This window comes from Schistocerca americana, chromosome 3, assembly GCF_021461395.2.
Source record: "Schistocerca americana isolate TAMUIC-IGC-003095 chromosome 3, iqSchAmer2.1, whole genome shotgun sequence".
Taxonomy (NCBI): Eukaryota; Metazoa; Arthropoda; class Insecta; order Orthoptera; family Acrididae; genus Schistocerca; species Schistocerca americana.
Genome location: NC_060121.1, coordinates 905,555,145 through 905,564,371, shown reverse-complemented (window position 1 = coordinate 905,564,371; position 9,227 = coordinate 905,555,145).

Genomic DNA, 9,227 nt, shown 5'->3' with positions numbered 1-9,227 from the left:
TGCCGAAGATCATTAGTGTATGGAATTTCAGTAGTAAGGCGAAATAGCCAATAGTTTCACCCTGAGCTGTATAGCCCTTTTACAGAGGACTTTGAACATCAACCACGTTTATTTTTTTTTAATTTGCCACCAATCTTCAGATGTGTGTAGCATGTGTTTGTGATTGCGCTTTCTTTATATTCCCATCAGTTTTCCAAATTTGCCAGATTCACCTCTTGATGACGTCGTATTTATAACTTAATTCTGGGGGTTTCTGTCTCTCTCTCTCTCTCTCTCATCGTGTGTGTGTGTGTGTGTGTGTGTGTGTGTTAAATTTCCTGCTATTTCTATCGACTGCTCGGAAGTATTTGGAACGGGATAAGGAATTCTCACAATTTCTTGTGTGTTTTAAATTTCCCGCCAATTCTCGGAAAGAGAGGAGAAATTTTTGGCAATTCCCTCTAGCGGAATTAAAGCTGTGAGGACGGGGCGTGAGACGTGCTTGGGTAGCTCAGTTGGTAGAGCACTTGCCCGCGAAAGGCAAAGGTCTCGCGTTCGAGTCTCGGTCCAGCACACAGTTTTAATCTGTCAGGAAGTTTCACATCAGCGCACACTCCGCTGCAGAGTGAAAATCTCATTCTGGAATCCCCTGTGCGTTGTAAATTTCCCACCATTTCCCAGAAAGAGAAATGAAACTGCGACAATTCCCTGTGATGACAACATCGAAAGGTAAATGACCCAATTCACGTAAATTTCCCACCATTGCTCTGAATTAGACACGAAATTCTGGGAATTTCGCTGTGATGTCATCTCAAGTCTAGTCGGTGTAAAAAGATCCCTGCCCGTGCAGCTTCAACACGATACCACAGTTCATCAAGAGTAGTAACTGGCGTATTGTGACGAGCCAGTTGCTCGGTCACCATTGACCAGACGTTTTCAATTGGTGAGAGATCTGGAGAATGTGCTGGCCAGGGCAGCAGTCGAAAATTTTCTGTATCCAGAAAGGCCCGTACACGACCTGCAACGTGCGGTCGTGCTTTATCCTGCTGAAATGTAGGGTTTCGCAGGGATCGAATGTAGGGTAGAGCCACGGGTCGTAAGACATTTGAAATACAACGTCCACTGTTCAGAGTGCCGTCAATCTGAACAAGAGGTGACCGAGACGTGTAACCAATGGCACCCCATACCATCACGCCGGGTGATACGACAGTATGGCGATGACAAATACACGCTTCCAATGTGCGTTCAGCGCGATGTCGCCAAACACGGATGCGACCATCATGATGCTGTAAACAGAACCTAGATTCATCCGAAAAAATGACGTTTTGCCATTGGTGCACCCAGGATCGTCGTTGAGTACACCATCGCAGGCGCTCCTGTCTGTGATGCAGCGTCGAGGTTAACCGCAGCCACGGTCTCCGAGATGATAGTCCATGCTGCTGCACACGTCGTCGAACTGTTCGTGCAGATGGTTGTTGTCTTGCAAACGTCCCCATCTGTTGACTCAGGGATCGAGACGTGGCTCCACGATCCGTTACAGCCATGCGGATAAGATGCCTGTCATCTCGATTGCTAGTGATACGAGGCCGAAGGGATCCAGCACGGCGTTCCGTATTACCCTCCTGAACCCACCGATTTCATATTCTGCTAACAGTCATTGTATCTCAACCAACGCGAGCAGCAGTGTCGCGATACGATAAACCGCAATCGCGATAGGCTACAATCCGACCTTTATCAAAGTCGGAAACGTGATGGTACGCATTTCTCTTCCTTACACGAGGCATCACAACGATATTTTACCAGGCAACGCCGGCCAACTGCTGTTTTAGTATGAGAAATCGGTTGGAAACTTTGCTGATGTCTGTACGTTGTAGGTGTCGCCACCGGCGCCAACCTTGTGTGAATTCTCTGAAAAGTTAATCATTTGCATGCCACAGCATCTTCCTCCTGTCGGTTAAATTTCGCGTCTGTAGCACGTCATCATGGCCATTAGTGTACACTCTGTAGGGTCGTGGGAGCTAGACATTCTGCTGTATTGGCTGTAATGGGTGCTCCCAAAACCTGTGTAGCAGTGTGGTGACATGGTGTGGCTATTCGTAGGCAGCCACCGCGGGTGCAACAGCCCGGCAGGGTGGGGCGGGGCGGCTCGCCAGCCAAGCAAGGCCTGGCCGCGGGTACATGCCTCTCAACGGCCTTGCGGCTTCCGCGGCCGATCCAAGGCGAGCGGCCGTCTCAGTGTCAGGGACAACCGTGGGAAAAACGCGGCGCGCATCCCGCCACCTCTGCTGCGGCCAGCCGTGTCAGTCGGCACAACGACGAGACGGGGTGTCCATTAAAGCTGCGCTTCATCCACGGAAGGTACGTTAGAGCATCGTAATCACGGCCTCACTCTACTCATAGTGCAGCCTTCAAATCGCTCGTGAGCCCTCCGGGAAAAGAGTCAGTCACCTCTAGGAGACAGAGCGGTAATGTCGTGTAACATCTCACGTAGCATCGAGAATGTCATCAAGTCGCCATGAAGAGAGTCCACAAGTTTCTTTAGAAATGTCATAACCAACAGAAGCCACTAAATGATGATCAGGTCACGCAGAGCTACCAAATTGCGAGGATTGTGTTTGCTCCGTTTCATAGGTAATAACACTTTTAAAGCCTGGGAAAGAACCAACAGACCCAAAAAGTTTCCGTCCGGTTTCACTCCTTTGTCATTTGTACAAGGTATTGGAAAGGCTCATCCTAAATCGAATATCAGAGTATATTGATAAAATACTCATAAAAGAGCAGTCTCGCTTCCGACCGGGAAGGTGTTGCTGTGGACAGATCCTTAATTTGACAGCCTAGTGAGGATGGGTATGAGAGAGGCGAAATAACAGGTGGGGCTTTCATCGAGCTCACGGCGGCTTATGATTCTGTAAACCACGAAAAGCTGCTTGGAAAAGTATACTTAGCTACAAAGGATTACCGAATAACTCAGATCCTTCAGTGTATTTTGTAAAACAGGTAATACTTCGTCTCTCTCCAAGACAAGAAGAATCGATGGAGAATGCAGAAAAATGGTCTCCCTCAGGGAAGTGTACTGTCTCCGCTGTTATATAATATCTACACAAATGACCAGCTCATTAACTCTTCAACTAAGGCATTCACATACACTGATGATACAGCACTCGCTGCTCAAGGTGAGACCTTTGAGGAAGTAGAGGTTAAACTGACAACAGCTCTTGGAAATTTGGCCAAGTATTACGATGAAAACCAACTGAAACCGTACCCTGGAAAGACACAAGTCTGTGCATTCCATCTTACAAATAGGGAAGCCAAAAGAAAACTGAACACCACTTGGAGAGGATAACATCTACTCCATTGCGAAACTCGTAAATACCTTGGAGTGAAGATGGACCGTTCCCTCACATTCAAAGCCCACTGTGAAGAAACGAGCCTCAAAGTAAAAGCGCGGAACAACATCATCCGCAAACTTACAGGAACCACATGGGGTACCCAGCCAAAAGTGCTTAGAACATCTGCCTTGGCACTATGTTTCTCCGCCGCAGAATACGCAGCATCCGTCTTGTAAAACTCTGCACATGCTAAACATGTAGATACAGCCCTGAACGAGACAGCAGGCTTTGTTAGAGGCTGCTTACGACCTACTCCTGTCAATAAGCTGTACCAAATTATGGGTATAGCACCGCCACGCATTCGAAGACAAGCTGCAACAGAAGTGGAGAAAAAACCAAACAAAAAAAAACAATAAATCGACCCTAGACATCCTTTGTTCGAACATGACCCTCAACAGCCAAGACTGAGGTCAAGAAAAAGCTTCCTATAGAAAACTATGGCAATTCGTTCATCCCCCAGAACTCGCAGAGCGGAGCTTTGCCGATACTCCCTAGCTGAAGACAATCACATAACGATCAAGGACGAAATAGCCGAAGGTTCACACCTGTCATATGTGACCTGGGAGACTTTGAACAGACTGCGAGTTGGGGTGTCAAGCTGCAAAGCCAACCTCATGAAGTGGGGCTTCAGTAAAGAGGAGGAAACTTGTCAATGTGGTGATGTACAGGAAGAACAACATCTGCTAGTCTGCAGGAACCTACCGGCTGCATGCACCATCTGTGATCTTGCTGCAGCCGGCTAAACTGCTGTGATAACCGCCGAATACTGGCCCGTAAAAAAATATAATCATCTTGCTGCTTGTTTATCTGCTGTTTGTTTGTATATATTATTGAATCTGTGTCATAAATACTACTGAAAAAGAACCTATTTCACATCGCCATTAGGACAAAGAAGAATTGCAGGGGACCTGGGGAAATAGAGGTCTTCAGTATAAAGGAGTCTGGAGGAACGAATATGGCATCCCTTTAAGTTGCACCTACACCAACAGCCATATGGGAACGATTTCCAATATCAGTCATCTTTCTGCAGACGTTTCGTAAAAAATGTAGACATACATCCAGATTTCATCAGAAAGATTTTATGGGGAGATGAAAGCTGTTTCGCCAATTACCAATTACACCACCGTCAATAGACACATACATTACTGAACTCCTGCAAATCCTCACTGGTTAGACCACATCACATGCAAGCGCACTAGGGTGTTAATGTATAGTGTGGCATTCTAGTAGACACATCATTAGACCAGTTTGTTTGACTCCCAGACTAACTGATGGACTGTATTTGCAATTCTTACAGAACGCGTTGAATGTGGGGCATCTCCTAGAAGACATCCCACTTCAGTTATCTGTGAGGCAGTGTTTTCAGCACGATGGTGCACCTCCCCATTATTGTAGAGGTGTTAGTAAATGCCTCAACAATGTGTACCCCAAACGGTGGATAGGGTGTGGTTTCATTCGATGGGCAGCGAGATCGCCTGATTTAACGTACTTGGATGTTTTTGTTATGGAGTTATACCAAACCCATGATTTACGAAACGGAACACGAAAATCCATACGAGTTAAAAGAACGTATATGTCATGCTTGCTTTTCAGTGTCTGCAGAAATGTTAAGAAGTGTCCCTGCTAATACCGAGAGGCGCTTACGTCAATACATCAAACAAGCTAGATTGCATTTGAACATTTGTATTATGAATAACGCAATTGTAAATATATGTCAATCTATAACAAAGTTTCAAAGGACCATCGTTTATGATATTCGTTATATTAATTGTTCTTTATTGCAATCAGAGATGTGCTAGCATTTATGTGATACTGTCAATTTTGAAGCACAAACGGGTGCATTATGTGTTGTTAATAAATTAGCTGTCATATGTTGATATGCCATGAAACAAATAATTAATATGCTTTGGTCCTTGTCTCATTTTTTTGTCAGGGACAATCATTCTTCTACACAGACACCTTTCTCGAGCTCAGGAATTGAACCTTCTATAGCAAGCAAGTTTTCTACCGACGAGCTATAGGGCCATTCACACCTGCAAAGTGTTCGTTTTCAAGCGCTGGTCTTACGTTTAGCGTGGTCTCCTCTGTTGGTGTGAAGACCCCTTCACTGTTCTGCTCAGGCTAACCTTTCGGCGTACGTGGTGTCCAGGCTTAACTAATGTCAACGAAGACGGCGTGCTTGGGGTACCTAGTATATACATAAGAAGATACATATGTATATCCATTTTTATAGTATGTTTGGATACATGCCACTGTGTGATGATGATGGATAGATGAAACAACGAACATGTGGTAAATTTCAGTTTTTTCGACCCAGGGCACCTGTATTTCACTGGCACAGTTTGTCTAATTTGAATTGCCTTGAGCTAGCTGACAAACAAACGGAAAGTGTTGACCACTTAATTGCTAGCATAAAAGATCTGAAGACTAGCGCCAGTTCTTTCCTTTTAGATACTGAAAATGTTAATAAGGAGGAAGGGTAGTTCGGTGTGTGATTCCTTTGCTAAGTTGCCGAATCCCGTTATGTGTTTATTTAATGGTGTTTCTGAGTTGATGATTGATGGTTGATAAAATCAGTCAGGTTCTCGAGACGCTGTAGTTAGATCGTGCATTTTGAATGTCACGCTGACGCATTACAAGTTTCGCATTCTGTTATTCTTTCCTTGCTGTATTGTAAGTAGGCAGTTTAGGTTTCCTTATTGGTAACGCCACGTAGCGCTCTGTGTGAGAATCACTGGCTGTGCTGTGTGTAGCTTTTGTTTATTGCCAGCGCGTAATTATAGAGAGAATTTCCATTGTAGTTGTAGTTTTTCAATGTCGTACAGTAAAACAGTTGTGGCATGCATGTAGATTTGCACCTAGTATTTCGCAGCTGCGCTTGCAATTAAGTAGACATTATTTCCATTGCTATGTTATTTTATTTTGCTCTTCAAATTGTGCTTTTCTGTGTTATCGTGTGAAATATTGTGAGAATTATGGCGTGTGAAAAACGTAATACTAGGCTCCAAAGTAAACTGAGAAATGACAGTGAAGACGAAAGCAGTGTGTTAGCGCCGCAGAGTAATGAATTAACTAATGTTCAAAGTAGTAATTTGGTAATTGTGCATAGAGAAATGGAGCGGGCGGCAAATAATGGTGTAGACAGTGAAACAAGTAGTGAACAGGGAAGCATTATCGATCGATCGGTCGGCAACAGCTTGCCTCAGGAATCCGAAATGACTGGAAACAATCTCGCAAATACTGTAGATTATGGTTTTGGGTCCTCACCGTTTTCTCAAATAAGTCAAGACACATTTTCTGCTTGTCAAAATGTGAATGTTGCCGGTGCAAATGCACTGCCGAAAAGCATAGAGGAACAGATTCCAGACACTAATACATTATTATTGCAATTAATGCAACAAATGAAACAAAATCAGAGACAAACACAGCAACAGTTAGACACAATGGAACAAAATCAGAGTCAAACACAGCAAAAACTACAAAAGTTAGACACAATGGAACAAAATCTTCAAAAATTAGACACAATGGAACAACACCAGAGACAAACACAGCAACAGTTAGACGCAATGGAACAAAATCTTCACACCACGCTTGAACAAACACGTGAAGATTTGACTACTGAGTTACATAAAATCGAATCGAAATGTCAAAAAGTCTGTAACGACGTAAAAACACAAATTTGTGAGCATTTTCAACCTATTTTTTCGCGGCATGAAAATGCATTACAGAATCACGAAGCAGCCATAAGAGAACTGCAAATTATTGTTCATGAAAATCATGAGACCTTGCAAGCTAAAATTGACTCAGTTGCATCTACCGATTCGGTTACGCAACTTGCAAAAACTCAGGAAAACTTAAAGGACACAGTAGAAAGACGCATGGAGGAAATTAGTACATTATCAGAGAAAGTAGTTGAACTTTCGGATCAGCTAAATAATTTATCTACGAAGGTAGATGATAATCTGAATGACACAAAACCGGTAGTCTTTAATGACACAGAAGAGTGCGAACAAATTAGGAAATTCAAACAAAATCAGAATCAAATTAATACGCAACACCAAAGAGAAATCCGCGAAGTACAAGATCAGCTGACACAGGTAATACAAGAATTACGTATTTCAGAGGACACTCGCGCCCCAATACGGGAAGACGGACATAGAAATACGGAACAACCACAAAATAATAACACAGCGCATTTCGGAAATTATGAAAGAAATTGGCAAGGTGCACCGAATTTTGAAATGGAACCACCGAAACGACGTAACAATGACCGATATGCGACTCGCCGACACGATGATTTTGACTATAAGCTGTTCATTACTACACGTAAATTCAAAACATTTTAGAATTCTGGCAACGACATTCATCCACAAGCATGGCTCCATCAATTCTCTCATTGTTTTCCTCCCAAATGGTCGTTAGAACACAGATTAGAATTTATGTGTGGCTATTTAGAGAATGAACCAGCTGTAAGAATGTGATCGGTCATTCACGATTGTCACAGTGAAGGAGAATTTTACCATGCCTTCCTCTCAGCATACTGGTCTCAAGCTACACAAGACCGAGTAAAACATAGCATCATGATGATGAAACACTTTGAACAATATGAATTTTCCAGTCTTGTCAAATATTTTGAAGATATGTTGCATAAGAATCAGTACCTGTCAAACCCATACAGCCCCTAAGAACTCATCCGCATTTGCTTAATCAAATTACCTGAACATTTACGACATATTATTTTAGCAGGACGTTGCAAAGAAGACAATGAGGCTTTTCTGGGACTGTTACAAGAACTGGAAATTGACACTGACAATCGCGGAGCGCGGAAACAGGAGCACAACAATTACAGATCACATGCGTCACAATTCCGCGATGACAGAAATAATATACGACAAGGCTATTCTTTCAACGTAAATCGTGACCAAAACAGACACCACCCGTATGACAACCGTTGGCAGAGTAGTAATAATTACAGGGAAAGATCACCTCTCCGCGGTAATGACTATCACAGAGACAATCAGAGAAACAGACAATATGGGAACCAAAATAATTATTATCAAGGGAAACAAAATAACTGCAGATGCAATGGTCCAGCGCACAGTTACGATTCAGGGAGAAATTCTCCACCACGTGACCGACAAGAAAGAAACTATGGAATCTACCGACATTACGACAGACGATATGATCGTAACGACAGACCTGAATTTCATCAGAACTGGCGGGATTTAAACAGGGCTGGGCCCTCTGGGCAAGGTGAATTTGTAGAAGTTCGGTCCCCTAATCCCAATAACGGCGCGTGCCAACAAAGAGATAGACAATGACTCGCACCGCAGGCAGCCGCGTGCGCCGGCTGGCTCAGAGAAAAATAACATAGACGCTAACATTAAGAAAAATTCCAGTATTCTTTACCGACGTATACCACATGATAATTGCGTCGAAGTTGAAACACTGCGTACTAGAAAGAGTAAAGGTTTACACCACATTTCACATGTAAAATAATTTATTGAGAGATAATCTGCTTCTTAACTTAGTCTTTGCTATAAAATTTTTCACTTTACATAACTAGTATGCTTTGTCAGACTTAGAATCTGTTAACAGGCAACAATGTCTAAAGTTAAATATCCAGTCAAGAACCTAGAGAACTTATTTAAACAGAAATTACGAATGCATTGTTATTGTGAACATATGACACAGTGTTGTATTTGTACATTCTTGCTTGTTAGTTGCACGATTACGTAACGACTATAAGGCTCACGTACTTAGAACATATACTGGCACTGCTAATGAGATTCTAATGCAACATTTTGGTTTACTTGAAAACACATGCTGAAATTAAAGTACTTTCTGTGAGATATCAGA